The 16,645-nt window shown below is 47.5% G+C and overlaps 1 long non-coding RNA gene across 1 annotated transcript; it reads left to right on the top strand.

Annotated features, from left to right (window-relative positions):
• Window positions 1-7,633: 7,633 nt before the first annotated feature.
• Window positions 7,634-12,218, top strand: LOC119353890. Its single transcript, XR_005170579.1, has 8 exons — window positions 7,634-8,119; window positions 8,828-9,253; window positions 9,403-9,446; window positions 9,726-10,191; window positions 10,998-11,097; window positions 11,222-11,318; window positions 11,630-11,718; window positions 11,978-12,218. It is a non-coding gene; the product is annotated as an uncharacterized LOC119353890 (long non-coding RNA).
• Window positions 12,219-16,645: the final 4,427 nt, after the last annotated feature.

Below are 16,645 nucleotides of genomic sequence, written 5' to 3' on the forward strand. Positions count from 1 at the left end.
TCAAAGATGGATATCTTATGAGAGATAACAAGCTTTGCATCCCCGAGTCTTCTCTTCGTTCGTTGCTTTTGCAGGAATCTCATGGAGGAGGCTTAATGGGACATTTTGGACGTGACAAGACTTTCGCCACGCTCTCCAAGAACTACTATTGGCCCAAGATGTTTCGCGACCTCAACCGCTTCACCAACCGATGCTCTACATGTCGCAAAGCTAAGTCTAAAGCTCAATCCCATGGCCTTTACATGCCTCTCCCAATTCCATATCAACCGTGGGAAGACATTAGCATGGATTTTGTACTAGGATTGCCTAGGACTAGAAAAGGAAAGGATTCGGTATTTGTCGTTGTGGACCGATTCTCTAAGATGGCACATTTCATACCTTGCAACAAGATAGACGGTGCTTCACATGTTGCCAATCTCTTTTGTAGGGAAATATTGCGTCTACATGGAGTGCCAAAGACGACCGTCTTGGACCGCGACGTCAAGTTCCTAAGCTATTTTTGGAAGACCCTATGCGCCAAGCTCGGAATCAAGCTACTCTTCTCCACGACGTATCATCCACAAACCGACGGCCAAACGGAGGTGACCAACTGCACACTCTCCGGTCTACTTCGCGTACTCATCAAGAAGAACATCAAGGAGTGGGAGGAGTGTTTACCTATCACCGAGTTCGCCTACAATCGAGCAAAACACTCAACAACCGGCAAATCCCCCTTCGAGGTCGTCTACGAATTCAACCCATTGTCACCATTGGATATTCTTCCTCTACCACTCCAAGAGCGCATCAATTTGGACGCAAGTGCACGCGTGAATCATCTCAAGAAGGTGCATGAAGATACAGGACATACCATCGAGCGCCAAGTACAATGACTTGCTACTGAGCTCAACATAAACAAGCACCCTATGGTATTCAGGATTGGAGATCTTGTGTGGCTACACCTTCGCAAGGACCGCTTTCCTCAAGAACGCAAGTCCAAACTTCGACCACGAGCGGATGGACCCTTCAATTGCTTGCACCCTACAACAACAACGCATACAAGATCGACATTCCACGCGATAAGTACTCCGTGAGAGACATCTTCAACGTCAAAGATCTCTCTCGCTACCATGGTGATGAAGATTTTCATCCGAGGACAGATCTTCCCCCAAGGGAGGGGAGATAATGCGGAGCATCCCAAGGTCATCCACATGGGCCCACCTACATCTCCTACGACACCACTTGGACCAATGACAAGAGCCCGAGCGAAGGCTATCAAAGATAAGGTGAACTCACTCCTCTCTGAACTACCACTTTCCGTGCATGAGAATTGGCTACTACCTCAAGCGGAAACCGTATGTATGATCAGGTGCTTGGAGGAAGGCCACGGACCAACTACATTCAACAGACAAGACGGTAAGGACGCCAAGTCCACGGGACAAGAACAAGAACTACTCGAAGTTCCCAGGCTCCGGACGACCGACGAACCCCGGACGTCGGACTACCTCCACGCTCCGGACGTCCGGCCCTCTCCGGACGACCGACACTTCCACACCCGAGCCAAAACTACGGACTTCCGAAGCGCTATGGCCGACCGACGACCTCCAGGCTCCGGACGTCCGACCCTGACCGGACGTCCGACCGAAGCCCACCCGAGCCGAATCTACGGACGTCCGACAGGCACCGGATGTCCGGGCCCTCGCGAGCCTCCGGACGACTGGTGACTCCCGGACGTCTAATGCCTGTGTGCTGTTATGTGTTGGGCCGCCGCCCATGTACCCCCACTTCGTCCCCTTTTGCACTAAGACTACAAATAGACCTCCTATTCATCCTAGCTAGGGTTAGCAAAGGTTTAGTTCATATTTTGTGTGAGAGATTTGCTCATCCACTTGGTTACCTTCTCCTCGGATATAGCGCCTCCTCGGAGAAGATCCCCGAAGCGGATTCAAGACCCCTTTACAGGAAGAACCTCAAGGCCTCCTCACGGAGAAGATTGGCTACCTTTGTATCGTCCTTAGTTGTGAGTGGATTGTGTGTTCCCCTATGTACTCAAGGGTCTAGCACATGTGTGACTATTTATTGTTGGTTTAGTGTTTCTCTCGTGTTTCCCCCGTGTTTTCCCTCGTTTCCCTCCCCGTGTTCTTCGTGTTCTTCGCGGGATCCGCTCCTTTCGTGAAAGATCGGCCGATTAGGGTTCCACCCTACATCAAGTAGTTTCATAGATTTGTGGTCCAAAGCATTGTACTTGCAATAATATTCTTTAAGTTTGAATAAAGTTACATTTTATTCTCAATGCACACAAAAACCATCAAATAGAATGTTTTCATCATACATTTTAAAAACTGTGAGAAACAACAATATAAAACCAATCGATTCTGGTTAGATATTTTTTTTTCTTAAACATAAGGCTGTTATACATTAAAATAAGTCGGTGTGGATTTTCTGGGACATGGGTCTAGGCACACCTAATTAAGCAAAAAAACATGATTTTTTTACAAACATAGTCTAGCATAATACTCATGTTTAAAGTTTCGGGACAAAATGTGATATGCCGTATTCTAAGCGAAAAAGTGCAGCTACAAAACCTGTGAATAGTAGCGTTTATATAGTATTGATTATGTTGTATTTTGCTCGGAATACGGCGTAAATCATTTTGTCCGAAACTTTTACCATGAGTATTATGCTAGACCATGTATGCTTTTTTAAAAAAAAACATTTTTTCCTTTTTCAATTTGGGTGTGCCTGGACCTAGATTTCGCAGTGTATTTTCGAAAATAAGCCTCCTAAGAAGTGTGACATGCTATGGTTGCCACATAAACAAGGGAAAATGCACTTGGGACATGTGTGCACATGTACTCAAATTGCAATTTTTTTAAAAAAAATTAGTAAAAAATATTAAAAATATATTCTTGAAACAAGTACTGTCTAGTGTATTACTCACATGTAAAGTTTTTGCGAAAAAATGAGTTTCATGATATTCTGGACGAACGAAAACAAAACCGATAATATATCAAGCTTACTTTTTTAAACATCAGTACAGACGCAAGCGCTCATACATATGCGCATACACTCACATCTATGAACGCACATACGTAAACCCTACCCCTATGAGCACCTAGGTGTCTCGTCGTCGACGGGAACATCTCCTCCCACTGAAAGCGCATCGCCGAAAATTCTGAAATAAATCCAAGAATAATGCGAGCATCAGGACTTGAACCCTGATGGGCTGGAATACCATTGTCCGTCTAAACATCCAACCACATGTTGGTTCCCTATATCAAACTTACTATTCACACAATTTGTACTTATGGTTTTTTTTTCAACAATACCACAAAGGTATTGTCCTAAAACTTTACATGTGAGTAATATACAATGCTTGTTTCAAGAAAGTTTCATGTTTTATTTTATTTGGGGTGTGGCTAGGTCTCGACTGAGCAAGTCTCAGTCAAGTGACATGATATATAAAAAAAAACTAAAAAGAAAAATGCACAGATCTCCATGCAAGATAAAACGAATATAGCATCTACGGAGACATAACCAAGTCTCAATGGAGCGAGACTTAGCAAAACTGTTTTATTTACCACCAGTATTTTTTTAAAGAAAATTGCCTAACCGGGTACGCCTAGACCCGGGTTACAAAAGTCCGCACCGCATAAACAAGGGACTATATAGGTCGTGCTGGCAGAAATTTCGAGAATAATAATCACCTTTTATGTGAAAGCATTATAATGCGGTTGCAACAGGTAGAACAAAAATACAAAAGTTCAAAAATAAAAGATAAAGGTACAAACTCAAAACAGTAGAAAAGCAATCGGCTAAAACTTTACAAAAATCATCGAGGTTAGAGACGCTCCTGGAGCACCGGTCGCATTTGATTTCCGGTGGAAAATCCACCGCAGCTCTTCGTGAGCACACACGAAACCAACCACGCGTGCTGTCTCTCTTTCTAAAAGCAGGAACGACGCGGTCTCATGAATTTCCAGATCCAAAAAGAAAGAAAGGGATGGGGTCTCCAAAGGAGGAATCGCGGTTTTACCGCAAGGGCTCCACCTTGGACAGGTCATTAGGATTTGCGGGCTCCACCGCATGACCACGCCACTTTCTCCTTGTATAATAAATAAACCACTCGAACAGTAAAGATCGCAGTCGGTACTGTACCCCGGTGAGCTAGTTATCCAACTATTTATTCCCATGACACTGCCTGCCAGGCACCACGGTGAACTCCACGGTCCAGTTGCACGCACGAAAAGAACCACACCGCCTGGACTTCTCGCACACGCTCTCAAGATCACACTGCCAGAGCTGACCATGGTACTCAATCACCCACCCTATGGACCATTCACTTCGGTTGGGCCCGAAAACAATGAAGCCGTGCTTCGACGCGTTCGTGCCGTTCGCGTTCGGCCAGGGGCTGAGATCGATCGTGCATCCAGTGGTTGTTGGTGGGTGGGACGGGGTGGGCTACGGGGAATATATGCTGCTGCTGCGAATGGGCTCTCAATCGTCTCGTTGCCTTTTCTTTTTCTATGGGAAAAGTTGCACTGGTGCATTTTCCCTGTCTCTGACTCTGATGCTCGACCGTTTGAACATGGAGAAAGAAAGGACCTCGCCGGACCAGTGCAGCTTTCATACTAGCGCTCTGGGCACCGGGTGCATATATGGTTTGTGTTGCCAAGTTCCAGATGTTCTGAGTTGTGATGACAGGGGCCAAGAACACGTACGTTGGGTGGAGGGCGGAGACGTAATGGCCTGTACCATAATCTTGATTGCTTCTCAGATCTCCATGAGCGTTAGGTGCTAACACGATCTCGGGAGTGAGCCTACGAACTCACAAAGTTGTCACCGTTGAGAGCGGACTACTACATCCGTGATGTCTCTTTTCTGAAAAGAGGAGGCAAAATATTTACCTCATTTATTACTCAAGGAAGAATACAAGGTTTAAGTCAGAGCCACAACAGGCCCATTGAATACAAAAGTTAGTACTCTCGTGGCATCAAATTACTCATGCATTTCGCCCCTGCTAGCACCCAAAGCTAGCTTCCCCTTCAAGTTTTGTAACATGATTTGGGGAGGCGTCAATTTCTTTTGGAAGACCAACGCATTTCTCTCATTCCAAATCCCAACCCATCTCACCTACATCCACATAGTGTACCGACATCTGTACAAAAGGTGAGCGGCAGACTCGAACTCCCTCTTACATAATGGGAAAGACCATAGTTTTGCATCTCACGCTGCTCCAGACGATCAGTGGTTGCCCTATTTTGGATGGCTAGCCACGCAAAGAGTTTGACTTTGGGGGGTGCCCAGACTTTCCAAATGACCTTGTTCATGGGCGCGTGGATAGCTCCCATGAATTGCGCCTTATAAGCTGATTTGGCTGAGTATTCCCCATTAGGGGAGAGCTTCCAAACAATAGTGTCGTGGACGTCTTCAGAAATGTTTATATAAGAGAGCAGAGACCACAATTTGGTGAGTTGAGCCACATGATTCCAAATCAGCCCACCATGCATGTCAATGGCCTTGATCCACGCATCATGGCGCAAGGCCGCACTAACCTTCCATTTTATACGCTTCGAGATTTTGTATATAAGGGGTGCAATATCAATTGGTTTCTTGCCGCTGAGCCACGAGGCGTCCCAAAATGGCATCCTTTCCCCCTTACCAACTATGATGGTGGTGAGAGCATAAAAAGATCCCATGTCCTCTTTGTCGCACGGTTTTCCGAACCAACCCAAATCTTCGTTGGGTCATGCCACTCACCATGGGCAACGCAAGCGGAGAGCTTTGGCAAATTTGTCAAGATGCATGGCACATAATCTTCCTAGATGAGTAGGCCTACAGAGCGTTTCCCAATTAGGACTCGTTCGGGATAGATGCATAGGAAACAAAGGCACAAAAAACTTCGTAGGAACCATGTTGAGGTGCCAGTAGCAACCTATGAAACTAGAAACAAGGAGGTAAAAAAATAGAGCTTTCGGTAAATAGGAAAGAAAACAAGGACGTGTGGGTTTTTCACATCCAAAATTATTGCCATGCATGACCGTCACTTTTGATGTTGTGGGCCTCGATTTGCTTTTCTTTTGCCTTGCCTTAGGACTCCGCACAGAAAAAGAGCTTGCACTGGATGTTTGAATTCCTGTGAAAACTATAGGCAAGAGAAACTTTTCCTATGAAATACTAGCACTTCGTTCCTACAAACCGAATGCTACTTTAGGGGAATCTTTTATCTGTTTTCTATTCCTGCACTTTTCCTCCTTAGTTCCCACAAACCGAACGCAACCTTAACCTTGCACCTCCCTCCGGAGACCTTATTCGTGCCTGCCCAAAGGAAGGCGCGCTCAATCTTATTGATGCTCTGGAGAACGAGTGGTGGCATAATGATCGGAGTGAGGTGGTGGATGGCTAGGAGGTGAGAACCGACTTCACGAGCGGCCCACACCCAATGGAGGTGATATGCATACCCTCCCATGGCACAAGCTTGGTCACAAATTTGTCCTTGAGGTGCTGGAAGTCCACCCGCCTAAGTTGCCGAACAGAAAGCGACAGTCCGAGCCCGCCTAAGCAGCCAAATAGAAAGCGACATCCCGAGGTATCACATGGGGAAAGAAGCTCAAGTGGCGGGTATGCCCTCAAGTATGGCGTCCAGATACAAGTGCCAACACCGAATAGGCACCATAGAGAATAGACATCGAATCCGTGACATTTCTACAATGTACCAGAGGGGGAAGAAGCGTACGTCCATGGACGCACACTATCCGAGCTTTGCAATGCTCATAGGTGAGCGTACGTATCCTCTTGTCTTCATCGCCAGGGCTCCCTCCTGCACTCTTGCTCCTGTACATATTTGTTCCCGATTCTCGGAGCACCGATTAGTGTACCAACTTTCGTGCCACGGTACTTGCATTGTTTTTTCTCTCCCTCTCTTCTTGATTGAAGGATCTATACTTTGCATTGATTATGATTGGCAACAACGGTCGCGTCAGGTAAGAATCGACTTTTGGTTGGATGGTTAGGAGGACAATGGTATCTCCAGCCATAGCTTAAAAAAATCAAACATGTGATTGAACCATATTTCATCGATGCATTCACTGGTTTTATACCATAAATAATACATTAAGTAATAATATATGGTAATATATGACTGAAAAATGGTCAAGTAGAAACATTTCCTCACACTTGGCAGCAAATGTACCCATCTAAGGTGGTTGCTAGGCTAAGCTTTGCATTGGTCTACTACACAGCCAACCCGAGTTTGGCTCCCATTTCTCGAAAGTTCGTTTAAATCGTTTTTCTAGTTCAGTCGTCGGTTTATTCCCTAGTTTTCCAGAAGACCCACCAGTTCATTCGCTTTTCATTGGTCTGATTGCATGACGGTCTTTGGAGCTTACAGAACCGTCGAGATCGTCGGTTCCTGTTTCCCCGGTCCAATCACCGCCCCAGTCTGTTTTTTAAACTATGCCTCCAGCCCACGAGGGGTCAAATTTCAGGTTTTACACTTTGGTGTCTCGTCAAAGTGGAATATTAAGCCCTTTAAGAGTCGCGGAAGGGTCGGACGCTAGCCTATGCCACGTCAAAGATTTTACTGTTGCAGTGAAAACGCGTGGAATTAAGAGAGATAGAGAAAAGAGTGCTTGCCTCTCATCCCATGAAAGTTCCCCTCTCCCTCGCTCTTTCCAGGCGGCTAGGGCTGCCGCCGTCGGAGGTGCCACTGGTTCGCCGGCCGCTGCAGTCCCATCTCCCCTTCCCTCTCCCAGGATCCTAGGCGGGCACGCCACCCCCTCTCCCCTCTCTTACCTCGTTTCTCCCATCTTCCTCAAAGAGGAGGAGAGGACGCAACTGGGGCGATTCAGCGGAGTTGAGGCCGGAGCGGTGGATCGGAGTTTGCGTCGCGGGATGGAAGGAAGACGAGCCGCAGGTGCACTCGCTGTCGCCCCGAGCGCTTGTCCTAGGTCATCTTTGCCTCCTCCCCGCAGCCCCGCCCCCCTGGCTGCCGCCTGGAGCACCTGGCCTTGGTCGTCGTTGCAGCTCCCCATGGCCCCGCTCCACCACTCCACCACCGTGTTCGCCATGACTAGTGTCTCTACAGGTCGTTGTTACTGCTGCTCTTCTTCCGTCAGGCAGAAAGGTAGCTAAATGCAGCAAGGTACTCCCTCCCTACTCCCTGTACTGCCGGTCGTTCCTATTGTTGATTGCTACTGCTTGCTATTGATGCCCTGCCGCTGCTAATGGTTTTGTCATTACTACTGTCCTCAATCAATTTCTGTTGTTCACCAACTCGACTTGCTTCTCATGACATGCTATTAATTAGTGAAGGGGCCATGACACCTGATTAGGGGGGTACTATCAATGGGTGCTTAGCTCTTATGTTATCACAAACTTTAGAACTTACGGCCATGTTCTTATCTTGGGGTTTGATTTACCAAGTGGAATTGATACCTGTGGGGTTTCAGTTGACCCCCTCCTGACACTCCTTACCCATAGGGTTTCAATTTCTAATCCATGTACAATCCTAATGGGATCTGTGCGTATGGCTCTATATAGTTGGATGTGATATGCATTTGTAGCAGACAAATTTGCAGTGTCATTACTTGATTGTTTTAGTTGTGCTGCTTATGACATTGATACATGTGTAAAGTAAAGTTTGGTGCTATCCATTGCCATTTGCCTATTAAGGAAAATTTACCCTGGTGCCATAACATCTGATAATTCAAGTTGTCTGCAGTTGACATGTCAAGTCTGACTATTTCAGTGTGATTTTTTTCTCTATTTCTTCACTCAGATCACCAGCCACACATACACATGGAAGATTGCTAATGCATTTTGTTATAGTGATTTTGTTGTTTCGTTGTAGCAGGCAAATTGCATTGCTGGTATTACCCCAAAAAAATTACTTTTGGTGGATCAAGTAGGTGTTGAATCTGGAAATCAGGTACACACAACTCCAGTTTTTTTTGTTTAGTTAAATGCCTTGAAGAGTAAAGATGTAAACTAGGCATACCTATACAATCACCGTACCATGTCTTATATCCATAACTACATTACCGATTCAAATATCAAGTATGTATCAGGTAGGAGATCAATCTATTTGTTTCCTTTGATACTCTCTCCCAAACATGGCCTCACTTCACGTTGCGAAGCCCTAATGGCGGTGCCGGCACTCCTCCTGTCAAGCAGGCCATACCCTTGTGTGTCACAGGCTTGTGCCTGACGCTACAGGGAGATGAGACATCGGGTGGGAGAAAGAAGCTGTCTTTGGCCGGTTGAGAGGGTCGATGAGGTTGTTTTGCAGTTTCTTGGTAGTTTCATAGAAACATGAGTTACTTCTTGTTGGTCACTGACTCCTATTTCATTGTTTTAGCTACAAAGTCAGTTGTTGAATTGGTACCTACCTGAAATATGAGGTCATATATCTTCTTCTAAATGCAGGATTTCCTTGTACTGATACAGTAGAGAACACTGCAGATTCATAGGTAAATTTTGACGAGGCTTTGTATTTCAAACTGGTCAATTGTTTTGCTATTGTATACATGATGATGTCCGTGTATCTCTGTGTTACTAATTTTTTGTGTCACTATAGTGATTCTAACACACGAATGATAATTGATATATGTATTTTGGTATGGCCGTAATTACAAGACACCCAAACCATATTATGTCGATCTATAATTTTTCACCAGTTTCCTAGATTTAGACAATTTCCTAAGAAATGATTTTGTAATCTTACTAATGAGAAGTTATTTCCATTTTAGGGTAAAGCAAACCGGCAGCGTAAAAATGATCTCTATGGAACTATCAACATAGGAGATTTTATCTGATTAGGGCAGCTGGACAGAATCTGAATTAGGTCAACTGAGCAACCATTGCTCCCTTGTACCGCGGCAAAATGATTGATGAACTTCTCCTGAAGTGATGCATTTTTGAAATGGTGAAACCTCTTGCATTACCTGAATAGCTGATCACATCACTTCTGGCATGAGTACATCAGTCTCGTGGATGGCGTCACAGCATGGCTCGATTGTGGCGGCACGGTTTGGTTCGATGGCTGGGCGAGGTCGTTGGGAAAGGAGGCGGACACGGGGAAGGTGGCACGCTCAGTGCCGCTTGACCACGTCATCCCCACCGATGCCGATGAGCTCAGCCTCGGTTGCAGCGGGCTCCTGGCCGTAGCCATGGACCACCTCGAGCGGAAGCCTGCCGCGGTGGCCGACCTGTGAGGTATGTTGTTTGGTATTAGATCTTCGTTCTCAACATCCGGCTATGTCTGTTGCACACGTTGTCTCCAAATACCGGTGTGAAAATGTTTTTCTAGATCTGATCATTATGGTTCTCCAAACACAACCCATTGACTGATATTATAGTTTTTGTGGGCTTGTTCTTTATGCATGAGAAAATAATTGTACACATAGCACTATAGTTAGAAATAGGCTGCTCTTCTACGGCAGTTTCGAGTGATGGGATTGCTTCGAATGCTAAAGGAGGATGGGCTGGATGGTGCTAGATCTGGCAAGAAAGGGATCATTGGGTAATCTCCAAGAGTGCAGAGTTCCTACTTTTGTGCTCTGCAGCGACACCGAGATCCTTTGATCAATTCGCCATTCTCCTCCAGAAGGTTTAGGTTTATCTATGTTAGCACATAAAATGCTCACCCGCATCTTGTATGTCATGTTGATGATTTAGTCCAGTGGTGCTAACTGGGTTACTAATATGGTTCTGAGGTGATATGATGTGCTGGTGTTTGGTTTGTGATTAACATTTCATGTGAGTTAAATTGTGAAATAGACTGAAATGGTACTTATATGTGCCTAATGTTGAGTTGCTCTTACTGCTCTTGAAGGACTAGACAAGTGAGCATGAAAGTTCTGAAATATTTGGCTTTTTTTATGGCAACCATTTTGTATTGTTCTGACCGTGAGTGTATTTAATCCTGTGGCCTAAGACTTTTAAGTTGATGTTACGCATTGATGGCATGCTGAGATCATTTGGGTATATCTGGATGACGCACATAGTTTATTCCTTCGCAGGTTCTTGAGGACTACCTAAAGAATTTTAGAGTCTTGGAGGGGAAGACGACGCCACCCAACATTGGTAATATCTGGAGGACGCATTAAAAAAATATATCAGGTCCACTCCTTTGATCTTCTCTAATGTTTTTCTTTGCTGCTTGAATAGCTAGCTCTCCGTGGGTTGTAGGCTTGTAGCCTTGAAGTTCCGAATTCATAAACATTTCATATCTGGCTGTGAATAGTTACAACTGTTTGCGGACCCATTACTCGGGCAAGGCCGCCGCTGTCACTCGCATCGTCACACCAACTACAAGCACTGGATATGGATATGTTGATAAGGTTGTCTTCATTGCACTTGTTGTTCATTAATTTACGTACATATTGGAAAAAATTATCTCAAGGCCGTCAGTGAGAGCTGCCTCTATTGAAATGGTGATTATACTTTAAATTCATCAAGATAGTACATGTTTTCAGCATAGCTAAATTCAATCTTTCTTGGGTTTGTGTTTCTGCTTTGTCTGCACCTTTTATTTTAGTAATAGTAATTTTTTTAATTATACAATTGTTTCATTACATCGAAATTCATTGAAGCAATATACCCTTACAAAATTTCAAATACAAGTGAGTTTAATATGCTATACTATGCATAGGTTGCAGAACGCGTGACTGTACAAGTAGGTGTCGTTAACCTTCTATTGGAGAAACATGGAGGAACTGGCTTGCAAGGACATGCAACATGGTATGTTCTGATTACTTATTGCATATTCAGTTCTTCCTTTTTCTGATGAAAAATGGTGGTAAACCTTTTTATTTTGTCTTCAAACATGCCTACATAGTTTGATGTTAGTTATCCAAAAGGCTCCAAATCAATTCACATTGTTCCAATGGACATCCTTGTAATATTGGTGATTAGGTTTTCATGCTACTTGTTCAAAAAAAATTCGACATCTTTAGTGAATACATTCAGTTATAATCATTTTGATACTTTGCCAAATCAGGTAAACCACAATGATGATATTAGCTCAAAATAATTCTGCTGGGAGATCAAAGGAATGAGATTTTCGAGTAGGGATACTGAGTTCTCTTTGCGACGCCAATGTATGTTAAATCTGAAGTACAGCTGGTACATATGAACTTGTCCTACTATGTTGAGCAATGTATCTTCTCCACAAGCTTTCATAGTCAGCAGATTTAATGATTCAATTGAATAAGCTAGATATGTCTACTGACAAAAATAAAGATATGTGCTACTGTTCGCCAAGAATGAAGACGGTGTTCCTGATCTTGTTGTGGAGAATCCTGTAATGCCCGACTAAGGTAGATTAGGAAAGGGGGTCAGGATGAGGAAGAAGAGGGTAGGTGAGAGGAGACAGCAGAGGGGAGAGGTTCAATTCACTTTCTTATTTCCATGAGCCCTCACAGTGGCAATGACTGGCTTAAGTAGTTTACACACACGCACGCCCCACACGGGCTCACTCGCATTACATGGGCTTGGCCCAGAGGGCTCTCGGGCTACGGCCCAACTTGACCTGTAGCTGCACCATTCGTGCACTCGCTGTCCGCTGCAGGTTCAGGCGACTCGCCCTGAACTACAGGCGTGACAGGCGCCCCTCCTTGAGATGCAGCATCTTCCCAGATGTTGGCTGATGAAAAGCGCGAGCACAAGACGTCGTAGTCTTCCCAGGTGGTGGCGTCCGCAGGAAGTGAAGACCACTGAACTCGGACTTGGCTGAGCGCGGTCGAACCTTTCTTGACCATGCGTCTTTCTTGGATGGCCACCGGGACCAGAGGTGTTGTTGTCAAGTCCGGGATCTTGGGAAACTCGGAGTAGACATGCGAGTAGTTGGGGATGAAGGGCTTCAACTGGGAGACATGGAAGACCGGATGGACACGGCTATCCAGCGGCAGCTCCAAGCGGTACGCCACGGCACCGAAACGCTCCAGGATGGTGAACGGCCGAAGTACTTGTAAGCAAGCTTCCGACATGGGCGGCTGGCGACGGATACCTGCACATAAGGTTGGAGCTTGAGGAGGACTTGGTCGCCGACGGTGAAGGTGCACTCCGTGCGCTGCTTGTCTGCTTGTTTCTTGAAGCGGTCTTGTGCTCGGGTGAGGTGGCCCTGCAGCATTTCTGTATGTGTTGCCCAGTCGAAGTCGCTGGTGGCCATGTCTGATGAGATATTGTCAAGGAAAACCGGCAATCCTCCCAGATTTGGCTCGTGGCCGTAGAGTGCCTTGAATGGAGAACACATGAGAGAGCTGTGATGAGTGGAGTTGTACCAAAATTTTGCAGCAGGTAGCATAGATACATCTCGAGGCATTGATTGACGTGCTCGCTTTGTCCGTCCGCTCGTGGGTGGTAGGCGGCGGAGTAGAGGAGCTTGGTGCCGGCTGCGGCAAGGAGTTCCCGCCACATCGCACTTGTGAAGATCTTGTCGCAGTCGGAGACGATGAAGTGTGGCACCCCATGAAGCTTGACGATGGAATCCCAGAATGCGCGAGCTACCTGCGCTGCGGTGAAGGGATGCCGGAGTGGCACAAAATGTGCAAATTTGGTGAGGCGATCCACCACCACCATGATCGAGTCATGGCCCTCGGAGTTGGGGAGCCGCTCGACGAAATCCATCATCAAGTCGTGCCACGGTTCCAATGGAACAGGGAGAGGCTGAAGCTTCCCAACGGGGTGGCAATGTTCATGCTTGGCTTGCTGGCAGGCGAGGCACTCATGCATGAAGTCCTCGACGGCGCGCTTGAGCCCAGGCCATGCGAACAACTTCCGCACTCGCTGGTAGGTCGCAGTGATGCCGGAGTGCCCTCCCAGAGCACTGTCATGCAGGGCAGCGATGAGCTTGGTTTGGAGGGCAGTATTGGCGCCGATCACCTTGCCGAATGTTGCCCTGTCGGAGCGTGCGGCCTTGATCGTCCGAGCTGTGGACCGCCAATTGTTGCAGAAGCTCTTGAGTGGTGGCATCCGTCTCGTAGGAGTTGGCCACCTCTTGAAGCCACTGGGGTTGACACACAGAGAGCGCGTCAAGAGCGTGCCGGTGCCTGACACGAGAGAGCGCGTCCGCTGCTCCGTTGTTCGCCCCTTTCTTGTACTTGAAGGTGAATTATAGGCCCACCAACTTGGACATGGGCTTGCGTTGCAGCTCCATGTCCAACTGTTGCTCTCCGAGTGTGCATAAGCTCTTGTGATCTATGATGATCTCAAATGGTCCCCGCTGCAGGTATGGTCGCCACTTGTCGACAGCCATCATCACCGCGAGAAATTCCTTCTCATAGGTAGATAGCTTCTCATTCTTGACACCGAACGCCTTGCTCATGTATGCCACGGGATGGCCCTCTTGGACGAGCACCGCGCCCACTCCGGTGTCACACGCGTCCGTCTCAATGGCGAACGGGCGCTCAAAGTTGGGTAGAGCGAGGACCGGTGTTTGCACCATTGCTTGCTTGAGAAGCTTGAACGCGGCTTGAGTGCGGTCATCCCAATGGAACCCTTTCTTGGTCAAGAGCTGGGTGAGCGGCTTGGCGAGAATCCCATAGTTGGCGATGAACTTGCGGTAATAGCCGGTGAGCCCGAGGAACCCGCGCAGTTCGGTGGCATTGCTGGGCACGGGCCAGTGGTACTGCTCGCATCCGTGGCAACTCCCTCCTTGGAGATGATGTGGCCCAAGTACTCGATGCTTGGCTGAGCAAAAGTGCACTTGGAGGCCTTGGCGTATAGCTCATGTTGGCGCAGTGTTCAGAGCACTAGTCGCAAATGTTCTTCATGTTCCTGCATGTCAACACTAAAGACAAGGATGTCGTCGAGAAAGATGATCACAAATTTATGGATGTACTTGGAGAAAATGGAGTTCATGAGGCATTGAAAGGTGGCAGGCGTGTTGCAGAGCCCAAACAGCATGACACGGAAGTGAAAATGCCCGTGATGGGTCTTGAATGCAGTTTTTTCCTCGTCTTCTTCGTGCATGCGAATTTGGTGATAGCCGGAGCGAAGCTCAATCTTGGAGAAGTATGCGGCGCCCGCGAGCTCGTCGAGGAGCTCATCCACGACGGGTAAAGGAAATTTGTTCTTCACCGTGACTTTGTTCAGGCGACGAAAATCGATGCAAAACCGGCAGCTGCCGTCCTTCTTCTTCACTAGCAGGACCGGCGCGGCATAGGGGCTCATGCTATGCACAATAACGCCGGCATCGAGCATGTCGCGCACTTGCAGTTCAATCTCATCTTTCTGTGCAGGGGAGTACCGGTAAGGTCTTGTGTTAATGGGAGCTGCTCTAGGCTCAAGGTTGAGGCTGTGATCGTACTGCCGGTGTGGGGAAAGGGTCGTCGGCTCCACAAACACGTCCTCAAATTCACTTAGCACTTTCTGAATTTGTGGTGGTACTGGTGTTGCAGCTTCTTCTTTTTCCACTGAAGTTACGGTGACAAGCGCCGCTGTCCAAATATCGTTGACAACTTCCATCCGATGCAGCTCGTAAGCATCCAGTTCAGATATGCGAGGGAGATTGGAAGATTTGATTCCCCGCAAGTGCACCCATTTCCCTGCAGTCTGAAAAGAGATTGTTTTCTTAGCCAATGGCAGGTCATGGGGCTATGCGCCGATAGCCAATCCATGCCTAAAACCCCATCATATGCACTGAGCTCCAGCACGCGCAAATCAGTGTGGAAAAAGTGTCCGGGAACTTGCCAAGCTAGTTGCCTCGCCATGGAGTCGCAGCGCAAACGCTGGCCGTTGGCCACGCACACTGATACGGGCGGCGGTGGCTCCGTGGAAATAGACAGGCGAGTAGCAAATGACTGACTGACAAAACTGTGGGTGCTCCCCGAGTCCACCAGTAAGAGCATGACTTGATCGCCAACTTGGGCGCGCAGACGCATTGTGGATGGGGCCTCTTCATCAGATAGGGCATGCTGGGAGAGTGTGCAGCATTCTGGCTCCTGGGCGGCTGGGGTATCGAGCGACTGAAGGGCGTGCACCGTGTCGTCTGAGAGGATTTCCTCGTAGTTGCTGACCTCGATCACGAGCACCTGGCCTGTGCGCTTGCACTGATGTTCCCGGCTGTATTTGTCGCCGCAATGAAAACAGAGGCCATTGGCGCGCCTGAAATCGCGCAGCTGCCGCTCGCGGCCGTAGTCATCACCACCGGGTCGTGGTCGGGGAACGGCGCGAACTGGGATGGGAGCTGGCAAGGCTGGTGGTGGTCAGCCCCCTGGGGCTGTGCGGTGGCGCGGTACTCTTTGTTTCTCCAGTTTCTCTTCTTGAATCCGGGCGAACACCGCTGCGCGAGTAATGATGTTCGGTGACTGCAGCCTGACGCCCAATCGGAGTTCGTCCTTCAACCCAAGCAGAAATTGCGAGACAAAAAATTTGGAGCTCAGCGATGGGTCGAGTGCCATTAGATGGTACATGGATGTCTCGAACTGTTGGCGATACTCTTGCACTGTCCCAGTCTGCCGCAACTGCACAAAACGATGCATTTGGACCTCAAACTCCTCATACCCAAATTCTTCCTCAACTGCAGCTTGGAAGGTTGGCCAAGTAAGCCCGGGATGTGTCTGACGAAATGCCTGCAGCCACATTGCTGCAAGCCCCTCCATGTACAGCGAGGCTATAGTGACCCAGGTGTGTTGCGGCACTTGGTACAGGTCAAAGTAGGAAGTGC

This window comes from Triticum dicoccoides, chromosome 2A (assembly GCF_002162155.2).
Source record: "Triticum dicoccoides isolate Atlit2015 ecotype Zavitan chromosome 2A, WEW_v2.0, whole genome shotgun sequence".
NCBI lineage: Eukaryota > Viridiplantae > Streptophyta > Magnoliopsida > Poales > Poaceae > Triticum > Triticum dicoccoides.